Source organism: Pan paniscus, chromosome 4 (genome assembly GCF_029289425.2).
Source record: "Pan paniscus chromosome 4, NHGRI_mPanPan1-v2.0_pri, whole genome shotgun sequence".
Lineage (NCBI taxonomy): Eukaryota > Metazoa > Chordata > Mammalia > Primates > Hominidae > Pan > Pan paniscus.
In genome coordinates, this window is record NC_073253.2 from 27,333,121 (window position 1) to 27,348,604 (window position 15,484).

At 38.9% G+C, this 15,484-nt stretch overlaps 1 long non-coding RNA gene across 2 annotated transcripts in view; it reads left to right on the forward strand.

Moving 5' to 3' along the window:
* The window catches only part of LOC129397751 (uncharacterized), a 281,104-nt gene that overhangs the window by 81,602 nt on the left and 184,018 nt on the right, over positions 1 to 15,484 (forward strand). The window contains exons 1-2 of one of the 2 annotated variants that reach the window (XR_008625346.2): positions 10,067 to 10,297; positions 14,885 to 14,990. This is a non-coding gene — a long non-coding RNA (uncharacterized LOC129397751). Of the gene's footprint in view, positions 1 to 10,066; positions 10,298 to 14,884; positions 14,991 to 15,484 lie in introns of those variants that run through there. The other variant, XR_010112186.1, reaches the window with a different exon arrangement.

Sequence of the window (15,484 nt, forward strand, 5' to 3'; positions counted from 1 at the left end):
GGACTTGGAAGTCAAATGGGCCAGACTTTAGGCCCCTGTGTTGGCAGCAGTGGGCTGAGCATGCCTATCTTTGTGCCCCAGGGTGGTATATGTTGGCACCTGTTTTGGCAGCTGATTCTTAAGTCTCCAGGTGGCTTGCTTGAATGCTGGTAATGGAAATGGTGGGCTAGGTGGGTAAGCATGTCCTTAGGTTCCTGGGCAGCTGGTGTGGTATGGGTAATGGCTGTAGCACTAATGGGATGACCTTCTGGGTCTTGAGTGATATAGATTGGTGTTGGCGGTGGCTGCAGTTCATGGTCACTCTTAACAGCTCCAGATACACTGCTCCCAGACTCTCCTATTCTCCATGGCATCAGAGCCACAGCATCACTCAGAGGGAGGAAGGGCTCTAACATTTTATGCAAGCCAAGCACGGCGTTCATGTCATCAATGGGGTTACAGTTACCATTTACTGCCCCAGACAAGTAGACTTTTGGTTCACCTGCCCTGGTATCTTGTAGGAGCAGGGGTGGGCATACAGAGTGGGAAGAGCTCTATGTGAGATCTCAAGCACAGGGGCCACTCCACCAGTGGAAGGGCATATTAATCTTTGCTTGCACAGTGGAGCTCAGAGTTTGTGCCACTGCTGGTGGCAGAGTCACTTCTTTCTCCCAGAAAGGGAGCTCTTGGCCTCTGGAAAGAATGAAGTTTGGTTTACTTCATCATAGAGGCTGCCTTTTGTTGCACTGCACCATCCTTTCCCTGGGGAATGGCACTTCCTGTGGCCTAGAGTATTGAGGACCTTGCAGCATCTTTGGATTCAGCCAGTGCTCTGCCACTGCAGCCCTCCAGGTGGACAGTGATGAACATAAGTGGGAAATTCTGAAATGTGGAGATATGGAGCTGTTGCCCTCAAAGCAGAATTCAGTCCTATGACAGCTATGCTCCCCAAATGATGCTCTGTTGCAACTATTCAGGTCTGTGTGGGCATGGCCCTGTAGGAGTTTCCTGTCTGGTGCAATGCCCTTATGGGGTCTCTAAATCACCAGCCACATTAGTGTCAAGGTCTGTGTGGGTAGAGAAGCTCTTCTGTGTTTAGATTGCAGCAGTCTGTGGCCAGGATGTGAAACTCCGAAGCTCTCACTTACCTTTTTTTGCAATTTTGAGCCCTTTGGGGCTCCCAGCTGATCTTGGCTAAGCTGGCCACTTGCTTTCTTTGACTTCTATGCTTCAGGTGTTTTCTGTGAGTTCTCTGTTAGACTCTAGGTTCTCTCCCTGATATTCTCTGTTGACTCTTCTTTCTGGACAAGGTGGGTGTATAATGTCTTGAGTCAGCCATCTTGAATCTTTTTTTGGAAACTCAGTTTTCAGGTAACTCAATTCTAAATATTTATGCTGACATTTATGATTTTAACTTAAAAATTTCTAGAGGAGATTAAATTAAATGATTAATAATTTAATAATTTAATTTTTAAATTATGATTTTAATTTAAAATTTTCTATTCTCTTACAAGGAGAATATAGTCCAGATGGGTTCTGTGACTTGCTAATTGTGCTCTCTTCTCTCTACTCCATTACTCTGTCCAGACAGGCTTCCTTGTGATCTGCTCTCCCAGCACCAGGACACACTCTTTTATTTCACTTTCCGTGGGTGTTCCCATTGTCCATTTGAGAGTGGGCCCCCTTCACTGGTTTGGGAGCTCCCTGAGGTCAGGAACCATGCTATATTTGCACTTGCATTTCTTAGCACAGAGTCCATTGTTTAATTCAGCATGTATTTATTTGGCACCACTAAAAAGACAGATAAGAACTCAGGCTTTATAGAGCTTCTGCAGTCTTTTGGGTTAAAGAAAGACGCAATTGACTTAAGATGCATGAAATTCCATGGTAGAAATGCAGCCTGTTCTTAGAGGGGCACCCTAGGGAAGGTTTCCTTTGGGAGTGATAACTATTTTGAGACCTGAAGAATGAGCAGGAGTCAGTGGAAAGGGACATGTAGCAAATTTTGCAGAATAAATATGCACTGGAAGAATTCATATGTTCTGGGTGGAAACAGAAATTTGATTATATTATTTGCATGAAGGTGCTCTTTATTTTTTTCATTGGAAGTAGTTTCTTTTTCATTTTTATTTTTGATTCAGCATGTACTTGTGCAGCTTCATTACATCAGTGTATTGCATAACGCTGAGGTTTGGGCTTCTAGTGAACCCATTAACCAAATAATGAACATGGTGTTTAGGGACTTAGAACATAGGTAGTTTCTCAACCCTCACCCCCTCCCACCTACCCCTCTCTTGGAGTCCCCAAGTGTTTATTATTTTACTTCCTATGTCCATGAGTACCCATTGTTTAGCCCCCACTTATAAGTGAAACCATGTGGTATTTGATTTTCTGATTTTGAGTTATTTCACTTAGAATAATGGCCTCCAGCTTCATCCACGTTGCTGTGAAGGACATGACTTCATTCTTTTTTTATGGCTGCATAGTATGCCACAGTGTATATGAAACACATTTTCTTCATACAGTCAGTTGTTGATGGACACTCAGGTTGATTTCATGTCTTTGCTATTGTGAATGGTGCTGCAATAAAAATATGAATGAAAATGTCTTTTTGATAAAATGGTTTCTTTTTCTTTGGGTAGCTACCTAGTAATGGGATTGTGAGGTTGAATAGTAGTTCTATTTTTAGTTATTTGAGAAATCCTCATACTGTTTTCCACAGGGGTTGTACTAATTTACATTCCTGCTGACAGTATATAAGCATTCCCTTTTCTCCACATTTTTGCCAAAATCTGTCAATGCTGACTTTTTAATAATAGCAGGGCAGTAACCACCCAGGGTACACAACCAGTATGGTGCCCATCATCTCAATTCAGGCCTGAGGGAAGTACAGGTGCCTTGTGCATGATAGTCACCTGGTCCTCTGTCCTAGGGAAGTTCCCAAGTCACCGCCAACAGTTTTGCCCAGGGTTTCAAAAGTAGAGGGGCTTCCCAACACTTTGGGGGTCAGCAGATTGTTGCAGGGGTGAGGGCATCAGAGAAGCCGCCACACCCACGTACCCTTTCCATGGGACTTCAAGTTCCTCGGGGCTCCATCTCTGCCAGACTCTTGCAGCTTTCCTTTTCTGATCCCTAGCTTCTTCCTGCGGGCATTACAACAGGGCCTTTCTTCCATCAGTATTCTATTCAGATAATTCCATTCACCTGTAACTTTAATCTTTCTGAGAAGAACTGGCATCCGATGTTGCTAATCAGCCATCTTGGGAGAAAAAAAGCAATTTCTTTTTAGTTGTTAAAATTATTGCATTCATTTTTGAAGTTCATGAAGGTTTTGGAGGCATAATTAAGAAGTTTACATTCACATATATTTTACTGCCTTTCTATTCTTATTGCTATAATTACTAGGATTCATTTTCAAATTTTTATCAATACTTTTTTGTGGGTAAATTTTTTCTGCACAAAATAACTTTTATAACATTTGAAATTAAAAATTTATGTATATAAATTTTATAAAACAGTGAAATCTTTACATTTGGCATATGTCTGCATCAAAATAAATTTTATTTAAGATAATTTGTTTTATACTGATTTTAATCACTCCTATAATGGTCAACACGTTTTCAAAGTCCTTTTGCATATATTATGTCATTTCTTATATTAAATTCATAACATTTTCGAATAGTATCAGTCATGATCACTCCTCATGCAGCCATGCAAAGTAGACAATACCAGCATTGTCCCTTTCTAAATAGCCCTGACTGGACACAGGAAGAAGAAACTGAGTCAGAAAGATGACACATAATTAGTCTGGTCACAGAGTAGTATTATGTAAGGTACTTAGTTGTTTTTGAATTACTAAACATCTATTCATTTTGTTTCTTATGTAAATTTGGCAGATTTCTTTATCTACTGGGTAAGTACTTCATTGCAAAGAACCTTGCGAATTGCTCTGGGTCATCTTACATGATAAATTATTTGCACTTAGAGAAATAATAATTTATGCTTTACTTTACTGACCACTTAATGCCTAGGGTATAAGGGCTGTCTGATATGAGTTTTGGTTTTGAGTCTCTGGCACTTTGATATTCATTTGCAGAGACAGTTCAAAATATTTAAATTATATGGCTATTACTTTTCTAATGTCATATGCAAGTGCAGAATGTTTGCACACACCACACTTTGTCATTAGTGGTGTCTCTTACATTTTCCTGGCCCATGTTCCAATTCTTTTTTTTTTTTTTAAGTTTTTTTTCTTTTATTATTATACTTTAAGATTTAGGGTACATGTGCACATTGTGCAGGTTAGTTACATATGTATACATGTGCCATGCTGGTGTGCTGCACCCACTAACTTGTCATCTAGCATTAGGTATATCTCCCAATGCTATCCATCCCCCCTTCCCCCACCCCACAACAGTCCCCAGAGTGTGATGTTCCCCTTCCTGTGTCCATGTGATCTCATTGTTCAATTCCCACCTATGAGTAAGAATATGTGGTGTTTGGTTTTTTGTTCTTGCGATAGTTTACTGAGAATGATGATTTCCAATTTCATCCATGTCCCTACAAAGGACATGAACTCATCATTTTTTATGGCTGCATAGTATTCCATGGTGTATATGTGCCACATTTTCTTAATCCAGTCTATCATTGTTGGACATTTGGGTTGGTTCCAAGTCTTTGCTATTGTGAATAATGCCGCAATAAACATACGTGTGCATGTGTCTTCATAGCAGCATGATTTATAGTCCTTTGGGTATATACCCAGTAATGGGATGGCTGGGTCAAATGGTATTTCTAGTTCTAGATCCCTGAGGAATCGCCACACTGACTTCCACAATGGTTGAACTAGTTTACAGTCCCACCAACAGTGTAAAAGTGTTCCTATTTCTCCACATCCTCTCCAGCACCTGTTGTTTCCTGACTTTTTAATGATCGCCATTCTAACTGGTGTGAGATGGTATCTCATTGTGGTTTGGATTTGCATTTCTCTGATGGTCAGTGATGATGAGCATTTTTTCATGTGTTTTTGGCTGCATAAATGTCTTCTTTTGAGAAGTATCTGTTCATGTCCTTTGCCCACTTTTCGATGGGGTTGTTTGTTTTTTTCTTGTAAATTTGTTTGATTCATTGTAGATTCTGGATATTAGCCCTTTGTCAGATGAGTAGGTTGCAAAAATTTTCTCCCATTTTGTAGGTTGCCTGTTCACGCTGATGGTAGTTTCTTTTGCTGTGCAGAAGCTCTTTAGTTTAATTAGATCCCATTTGTCAATTTTGGCTTTTGTTGCCATTGCTTTTGGTGTTTTAGACATGAAGCCCTTGCCCATGCCTATGTCCTAAATGGTAATGCCTAGGTTTTCTTCTAGGGTTTTTATGGTTTTAGGTCTAACATGTAAGTCTTTAATCCATCTTGAATTGATTTTTGTATAAGGTGTAAGGAAGGGATCCAGTTTCAGCTTTCTACATATGGCTAGCCAATTTTCCCAGCACCATTTATTAAATAGGGAATCCTTTCCCCATTGCTTGTTTTTCTCAGGTTTGCCAAAGATCAGATAGTTGTAGATATGCGGCGTTATTTCTGAGTGCTCTGTTCTGTTCCATTGATCTATATCTCTGTTTTGGTACCAGTACCATGCTGTTTTGGTTACTGTAGCCTTGTAGTATAGTTTGAAGCCAGGTAGTGTGATGCCTCCAGCTTTGTTCTTTTGGCTTAGGATTGACTTGGTGATGCAGGCTCTTTTTTGGTTCCATATGAACTTTAAAGGAGTTTTCTCCAATTCTGTGAAGAAAGTCATTGGTAGCTTGATAGGGATGGCACTGAATCTGTAAATTACCTTGGGCAGTATGGCCATTTTCACGATATTGATTCTTCCTACCCATGAGCATGGAATGTTCTTCCATTTGTTTGTATCCTCTTTTATTTCCTTGAGCAGTGGTTTGTAGTTCTCCTTGAAGAGGTCCTTCACATCCCTTGTAAGTTGGATTCCTAGATATTTTATTCTCTTTGAAGCAATTGTGAATGGGAGTTCACTCATGATTTGGCTCTCTGTTTGTCTGTTGTTGGTGTATAAGAATGCTTGTGATTTTTGTACATTGATTTTGTATCCTGAGACTTTGCTGAAGTTGCTTATCAGCTTAAGGAGATTTTGGGCCGAGACAATGGGGTTTTCTAGATATACAATCATGTCTTCTGCAAACAGGGACAATTTGACTTCCTCTTTTCCTAATTGAATACCCTTTATTTCCTTCTCCTGCCTAATTGCCCTGGCCAGAACTTCCAACACTATTTTGAATAGGAGTGGTGAGAGAGGGCATCCCTGTCTTGTGCCAGTTTTCAAAGGGAATGCTTCCAGTTTTTGCCCATTCAGTATGATATTGGCTGTGGGTTTGTCATAGATAGCTCTTATGGTTTTGAAATATGTCCCATCAATACCTAATTTATTGAGAGTTTTTAGCATGAAGGGTTGTTGAATTTTGTCAAAGGCCTTTTCTGCATCTATTGAGATAATCATGTGGTTTTTGTCTTTGGCTCTGTTTATATGCTGGATTACATTTATTGATTTGTGTATATTGAACCAGCCTTGCATCCCAGGGATGAAGCCCACTTGATCATGGTGGATAAGCTTTTTGATGTGCTACTGGATTCGTTTTGCCAGTATTTTATTGAGGATTTTTGCATCAATGTTCATCAAGGATATCGGTCTAAAATTCTCTTTTTTGGTTGTGTCTCTGCCCGGCTTTGGTATCAGAATGATGCTGGCCTCATAAAATGAGTTAGGGAGGATTCCCTCTTTTTCTATTGATTGGAATAGTTTCAGAAGGAATGGTACCAGTTCCTCCTTGTACCTCTGGTAGAATTTGGCTGTGAATCCGTCTGGTCCTGGACTCTTTTTGGTTGGTAAGCTATTGATTATTGCCACAATTTCAGATCCTGTTATTTGTCTGTTCAGAGATTCAACTTCTTCCTGGTTTAGTCTTGGGAGAGTGTATGTGTCGAGGAATTGATCCATTTCTTCTAGATTTTCTAGTTTATTTGCATAGAGGTGTTTGTAGTATTCTCTGATGGTAGTTTGTATTTCTGTGGGATCGGTGGTGATATCCCCTTTATCATTTTTTATTGCATCTATTTGATTCTTCTCTCTTTTTTTCTTTATTAGTCTTGCTAGCGGTCTATGTATTTTGTTGATCCTTTCAAAAAACCAGCTCCTGGATTCACTAATTTTTTGAAGGGTTTTTAATGTCTCTATTTCCTTCAGTTCTGCTCTGATTTTAGTTATTTCTTGCTTTCTGCTAGCTTTTGAATGTGTTTGCTCTTGCTTTTCTAGTTCTTTTAATTTTGATGTTAGGGTGTCAATTTTGGATCTTTCCTGCTTTCTCTTGTGGGCATTTAGTGCTATAAATTTCCCTCTACACACTGCGTTGAATGCATCCCAGAGATTCTGGTATGTTGTGTCTTTGTTCTTGTTGGTTTCAAAGAACATCTTTATTTCTGCCTTCATTTCGTTATGTACCCAGTAGTCATTCAGGAGCAGGTTGTTCAGTTTCCATGTAGTTGAGCGGTTTTGAGTGAACTTCTTAATCCTGAGTTCTAGTTTGATTGCACTGTGGTCTGAGAGATAGTTTGTTATAATTTCTGTTCTTTCACATTTGCTGAGGAGAGCTTTACTTCCAAGTATGTGGTCAATTTTGGAATAGGTGTGGTGTGGTGCTGAAAAAAATGTATATTCTGTTGATTTGGGGTGGAGAGTTCTGTAGATTATTAGGTCCGCTTGGTGCAGGGCTGAGTTCAATTCTTGGGTATCCTTGTTGACTTTCTGTCTCGTTGATCTGTCTAATGTTGACAGTGGGGTGTTAAAGTCTCCCATTATTAATGTGTGGGAGTCTAAGGCTCTTTGTAGGTCGCTCAGGACTTGCTTTATGAATCTGGGTGCTCCTGTTTTGGGTGCATATATATTTAGGATAGTTAGCTCTTCTTGTTGAATTGATCCCTTTACCATTATGTAATGGCCTTCTTTGTCTCTTTTGATCTTTGTTGGTTTAAAGTCTGTTTTATCAGAAACTAGGATTGCAACCCCTGCCTTTTTTTGTTTTCCATTTGCTTGGTAGATTTTCCTCCATCCTTTTATTTTGAGCCTATGTGTGTCTCTGCACGTGAGATGGGTTTCCTGAATACAGCACACTGATGGGTCTTGACTCTTTATCCAATTTGCCAGTCTGTGTCTTTTAATTGGAGCATTTAGTCCATTTACATTTAAAGTTAATATTGTTCTGTGTGAATTTGATCCTGTCATTATGATGTTAGCTGGTTATTTTGCTCGTTAGTTGATGCAGTTTCTTCCTAGTCTCGATGGTCTTTACATTTTGGCATGATTTTGCAGTGGCTGGTACCGGTTCTTCCTTTCCAAGTTTAGTGCTTCCTTGAGGAGCTCTTTTAGGGCAGGCCTGGTGGTGACAAAATCTCTCAGCATTTGCTTGTCTGTAAAGTATTTTATTTCTTCTTCACTTATGAAGCTTAGTTTGGCTGGATATGAAATTCTGGGTTGAAAATTCTTTTCTTTAAGAATGTTGAATATTGGCCCCCACTCTCTTCTGGCTTGTAGGGTTTCTGCCGAGAGATCTGCTGTTAGTCTGATGGGCTTCCCTTTGAGGGTAAACCGATCTTTCTCTCTGGCTGCCCTTAACATTTTTTCCTTCATTTCAACTTTGGTGAATCTGACAATTATGTGTCTTGGAGTTGCTCTTCTCGAGGAGTATCTTTGTGGCTTTCTCTGTATTTCCTGAATCTGAACGTTGGCCTGCCTTGCTAGATTGGGGAAGTTCTCCTGGATAATATCCTGCAGAGTGTTTTCCACCTTGGTTCCATTCTCCCCATCACTTTCAGGTACACCAATCAGACGTAGATTTGGTCTTTTCGCATAGTCCCATATTTCTTGGAGGCTTTGCTCATTTCTTTTTATTCTTTTTTCTCTCAACTTCCCTTCTCGCTTCATTTCATTCATTTCGTCTTCCATCAGTGATACCCTTTCTTCCAGTTGATCACATCGGCTCCTGAGGCTTCTGCATTCTTCACATAGTTCTCGAGCCTTGGTTTTCAGCTCCATCAGCTCCTTTAAGCACTTCTCTGTATTAGTTATTCTAGTTATACATTCTTCTAAATTTTTTTCAATGTTTTCAACTTCTTTGCCTTTGGTTTGAATGTCCTCCCGTAGCTCAGAGTAATTTGATTGTCTGAAGCCTTCTTCTCTCAGCTTGTCATAGTCATTCTCCGTCCAGCTTTGTTCCATTGCTGGTGAGGAACTGCGTTCCTTTGGAGGAGGAGAGGCGCTCTGCTTTTTAGAGTTTCCAGTTTTTCTGTTCTGTTTTTTCCCCATCTTCGTGGTTTTATCTACTTTTGGTCTTTGATGATGGTGATATACAGATGGGTTTTTGGTGTGGATGTCCTTTCTGTTTGTTAGTTTTCCTTCTAAAAGACAGGACCCTCAGCTGCAGGTGTGTTGGAGTACCCTGCCGTGTGAGGTGTCAGTGTGCCCCTGCTGGGGGGTGCCTCCCAGTTAGGCTGCTCGGGGGTCAGGGGTTAGGGACCCACTTGAGGAGGCAGTCTGCCCCTTCTCAGATCTCCAGCTGCGTACTGGGAGAACCACTGCTCTCTTCAAAGCTGTCAGACAGGGACATTTAAGTCTGCAGAGGTTACTGCTGTCTTTTTGTTTGTCTGTGCCCTGCCCCCAGAGGTGGAGCCTATAGAGGCAGGCAGGCCTCCTTGAGCTGTGGTGGGCTCCACCCAATTCGAGCTTCCCGGCTGCTTTGTTTACCTCAGCAAGCCGGGGCAATGGCGGGCGCCCCTCCCCCAGCCTCGCTGCCGCCTTGCAGTTTGATCTCAGACCGCTGTGCTAGCAATCAGCGAGACTCCGTGGGCGTAGGACCCTCCGAGCCAGGTGCGGGATATAATCTCGTGGCACGCCGTTTTTTAAGCCGGTCGGAAAAACGCCGTATTCGGGTGGGAGCGGCCTGAGTTTCCAGGTGCGTCCGTCACCCCTTTCTTTGACTAGGAAAGGGAACTCCCTGACCCCTTGCGCTTCCCGAGTGAGGTAATGCCTCGCCCTGCTTCGGCTCGCACACGGTGCGCGCACCCACTGACCTGCGCCCACTGTCTGGCACTCCCTAGTGAGATGAACCTGGTACCTCAGATGGAAATGCAGAAATCACCCGTCTTCTGCGTCGCTCAGGCTGGGAGCTGTAGACCGGAGCTGTTCCTATTTGGCCATCTTGGCTCCTCCCCATGTTCCAATTCTTCAGTGTCTTGAAAGTTACTGCGTAGCAGCAGGTAAGAGTTGACCTCAATCAGAGCTAGACTTTGTTTCTAATACTAAGATAGGAATCTGTTGTTAACCAATGATTATCTAAAAATGTAGCATAAAAAAGGATCATAATGTGGTTGACTCTAATTTGGGATTAAAAATGACCAGATCAAGTGGTCAGAATACAATGTATTGAATTTAACTGTACTAGTTCTTTTTGTCCTATAGAGTCATTAGAAGGCTCTAATATAGTAACAACATCTCTTTTATCTAGAGCTCACTCCTTCAGCTACTAAACCTAATGGTAGATATGGCTATGAGCAAGAGAGGCAGCCAAAATCAACAACAACAACAAACCAAAAAGCTTTTAAGAAGCAAATGCAGATGCCAAGATGTCTTCACACTATATTTCACATATTTAAGACAAATATAATGCCTCATTACCTCATATAATTTCAATGTCAGGTTATCTGGGTTTCTAGCCTGTTAGAATTTGAAATTGGAATAATAAATTGACTACTAGACAAAGGAATATTGATAATATTAAATAGATATAGCTGAAAACATGAAGAGATAAAAATAAGTATCACGTATAATAAATACTTTCACTTGTATGGAAACCTGATTCACTATCAGTGCCAGATAAACAGGGGGTCATTATATTTTGTAAAATAGCCAGGGTCTGCATATAAAGGTTGAAAATTTCCCTACACACTTAAGTGCTTAAAAATAATATTGAAGAGCCCAAATTTGGAGGCTTTATTTTCTGAGTGATTCTATAAAAGAAAAGAGAGACCATAATAACCATTCCCTTTTTAATCATTTGCCCTTACATTTGTTTGTTTTATTTTATTTTTCATGAAAATTTTGATGTCTCTTGTCTCCTTGCTCTCTTCTCTTCAGAGAGCCATTTAATGTCTGTCAGATGTCATGTTACATGTTATAATAACACCACATGATTATATATAACACCATAAAACATATGTGTGTGACAGCTAGTCATAACCATGCCAATGATGATGATCAGATTCGATTATACATTTTTAAAAGTCTATATGACATTTACATCATAGGCTACTTCTGTGCTCATCTCTGTGGTGGTAATTTTTAAAATCATCTTTCTTTTTTCTTTTCTTTCAAATTAACCATTGCATGGAAAAAAAGATGATATCAAGCAAAAATTATGTTTGATGAACTTAAAGATACATTTTTTCAATCTCAATATTTTTGTATTAAACATTTGCAGTCATTGCATAAATTTTAGGCCATCTAAATTATTTGTAAGCATAAAGTAATGATTATCAAGCATGTTATTTTAGAAAAATTGCAATAAATAATTTAGAAAGGAAGTGCAAATCTAATATTGTATGGAGGAGTAAATCAAAACAAGACTACATATGTTAAACTAGGAAAATATTATTGAACAAAATGAAAAAATATCTATGAAGAACGAAATAGAAGAAAAAATTGTTCCTGGAAAAAATGAAAAAGTAGAGGAATTTTTAAAAGCTGTCCATTTTAATGACCTGATAACAGGGAAGAAAGTGGAGTTATATGTGAGTTGATTTGCTGCAGTCGCATGAGAACCACATTTTGTCTCAGAACTCCTGCATGTGGATCTGTGGAATGACTTTAGGAGGAATCCTAAGTGACTAAATTTCATGCAACAATCATTATTGTGGGCCTTTTTAAGTGACGCCCCTGTGTCTTTCTAGATTCTTATGTTTTTAACAACTTTTACATTTTTCATGTGTTTCATAAAAAAACTCATAATAAAGATTTTACCCAATTGTAGCAGAAAGCCTTAAACAGAGCTGAAATACCTCAGTCATTTTCTTTTGATGTCTCTCAGAAGTTAGCTAAATTAAAGCCACTCATAATGTTACACTATAAGAACTTAAAATGGAGGACAAAATGCTTAATATTCCAAGCATGACCCAAATACTAAATACAAAGAGATCTGACAGAAAAGACTTTTGCTGAACTCTATGGAGAGCTATAATTGAGAAGAAAAAACCCAATAAATAAATAAAGTAAAAAAATAAAACCTCAAACTAAACCAACCATAAAAAATTCAGTGGTTACCTAACTTATACTTCATGTCATTTTGTTTCATGCTAAAGCAATGGCTAGCTAATTAGGATTTTTAAATAAAACTGTGTGATGCTTTTTTTTTTAATGCTTTGCAACATCTTAGTCAGGTATCTGCAAATACTATTCGTGTCAATTGTCTAAGAGAAAAATATAGACTAATTAAAATGCTAATCTTTAGTAAACACATAAGCACTTGCATGAAAATTAAACACTTGTGTTGCTAATTCATGAATACATGCTCAGACATCAGGAACGCTGCAACTAGTGTGAACTTCAGTCTTGGGCTTAACAGCCTCGTCTACATGTCAAATCCACTTCAGGGCTGAGAGTATCCACCATTGAAATCACCCAGTGTGCCTTCTCACAAGAGTATCTAAGGAGAAAAGAAAAGTGATGTGCACTTTGAGAAGATTATTTAAAGCCTGCAGATTCATTAGGGGAGAACTTAATTGTGATAGAATCTATAATCCTTTCAGTTCATCCCATAAATAATAACAGTCTGAACTCTATTGAATCACATGGCCTCTTTTGCAAAAACCTATAGAAGAGAGTCCTCAAAACTGAATAGATGGAATTGAATGGACCTGATAAGTGGGAACTAGAATTTGATGGACAGCCTTTCACCTCTAGGTTATTGGTTTGTATCTGACCCAGGTGATGAAAAGTCATTGTTCTACAATGGCTGTTTAGTAGTTTTCTGTGTAATGAGCTGTTGGCTTCAGTCCATTCCTCAGTGGACAGGTGTCTGATCGCATTCCCAAATCACCACTCCACTTGTCAGTCACATTTGAGGTCAAGGGCTAAATAGGAACTGAGGCCGAAATACTTTCTCATTCTGATAAGTACAGACCTTCCTTTGTTGGTTGACTTGGTTGAAAAACAAAAACTGCCTTTGTCACTGTTCATGCTCTGCCTATATGCTATGTAAGAAGATTTTATTGTTTAGGACTTCTATCGTAATGAAAAATTATTAGTTTCTTGAATGTACATGTTTTTATTGTGACATATCATGAAAAGAGAGATGCCTAAATACACTCTCAGTCCCAAAGGACATTAAAATTTAAATTTATTAATCTAACTGTAAGAGAAATATGTCATACTGAGAAAGCATTGGCATCTAGTTTCAATTCACTGACACAGAAGAATTGTGATATAGGCTCCAAATTCTCAGTAGTAAAACTGGCAATTAGAAGATAGACAGCAGCTGAACATTATATGATCTTTCTGTCTGGAAGAACAGCTCTCTTTGAGGTGGGAGGTAGAAGAAGACATGTAGAAAAGACTCTGTATTTAATGCCTTCTGAAAAAGTGGGTATAAGCTGCTTCTGATAAAGTGGGTATAAGCTGCTTTAGTTTAAACTTGGTTTAAATACTTTTGTTTCTATATTGTCCACCATTATACAAATGTGGATTTATATTTGTTAGCATTTCTGGAAAAGTTTGTGGCTTGGATTGATAGGTCAAGGCCAGAAGCCGGAGAACTCAGTTGTTTTAACCCACTGGATGTTTCAGACAAAGATGTGTTTTAAGTAAGAGTCATGCAGCTCTTGTTCACTGGCTTCTGTAGCTCTGGTCTTTACTCACTTAAGAAAAATAGTACCAACTTGGGTCATCTTATTGTCTGTCCTGGTGGGGTTTATTGCTAAATACATTTCTAACTTATTAAAAGTAACTGGATTGAATGACAAACTTTAAATCAATCTTAATTATCATGTGTCTCATAGTTCATTTTTAAGCTTGAATCTATGTGATTAAATATTACTAGCTAGCTCATTACACTGTTTCTTCTACTCATTGATCTCATAGCAAACATTCTATTGCTACAGTCCTTAGAAACTGAAAAAAATGATAAAATACTAGGAATCCTAAGGTTTGACATGAAACCAAGGGCTGTATTATTTCTTGAGAGATATATTTTCATACCTATGCCCAGTTTTCTTGCCTCACTTTTATATTTATTTCTTTTAGGCCTGTTGAGAAAATGATGCATTTGTTTAAGTTTTTGAAAAAACAAGTGGTAAAAACACTTGTTATTGGTAAAAACAAGTGGCAAGAATTTCCATGGGACTATCTGTAGACAAATTTCAATTGGTGTTTTCTCTTTATCCTCATAATATTTATGTAATTAGTAAACTTGAAGGGTAAAAATTTGACTTGAACAGTGACGATACCTAAATAGTTAATTTTTCTTTCCTTAGAAAATGAGCTTTATTAATGTAAATAGCTACTGAACTTTTTGAAACTTTAGAAATACCATAAATATTTATTGAATGCCAACCAGGTAAGAATAAGTGAGGGCCAAGAGTCTTAGAAAAAACACTTTAATAATTTTACTCTAAAAGGCAGTCAGGGTTGATATGATTTGGCTCTGTGTCCCCAACCAAATCTCATCTCAAACTGTAATTCCCATGTGTCAAGGGAGGGAGGTAATTGGATCATGGAGGCAGTTTCCCCTATGCTACTCTCATGAGAGTGAATGAGTTCTCATGAGATCTGATGGTTTTATAAATGTTTGACAGTTCCTACTTCAGAAGCTTTCTTTCCTGCCAACTTGTGAAGAAGGTGCTTGCTTCCCCTTCTGCCATGACTGTAAGTTTCCTGAGGCCTCCTCAGCCATGTGGAACGGTGAGTCAATTAAACTTCTTTCCTTTATAAATTACTCAGTTTGGGGTATTTCTTTATAGCAGTGTGGAAATGGACTAATAAAAGATTATTTGTATTATATTCCCCTTCTTCAGTGAGATTGTAAGAAAACAATGAGTACCCCTTTGTATTGGGTGGGAGATTCCTGAAGCAAGAGGTAGACTATTTTGTCTTTAGAAATTCCTACTGGACTTGAGGGATTGCTTTCTAAACCCTGACACATGGAGAATCATATGTCGTGTTATCCATATTTAACCTGTTTATTCATATTGCTCTTGTCAGTATGTAGTCTGACCAGTCAACACCTGCCTGATTTGGAAGGGTTTAATTCTTAGTGCTTTTCTCATGCTTGTTAAATGATGCTTACTGAAGTCAACATAGCTTCAGGCCCACAATGCAGGATGCTGATGATGGAGTGTGTTAAGCAATGCTGCCCACATTTCTAGTGCCCCGTTAGTATTTGTCTTCCTATCTTA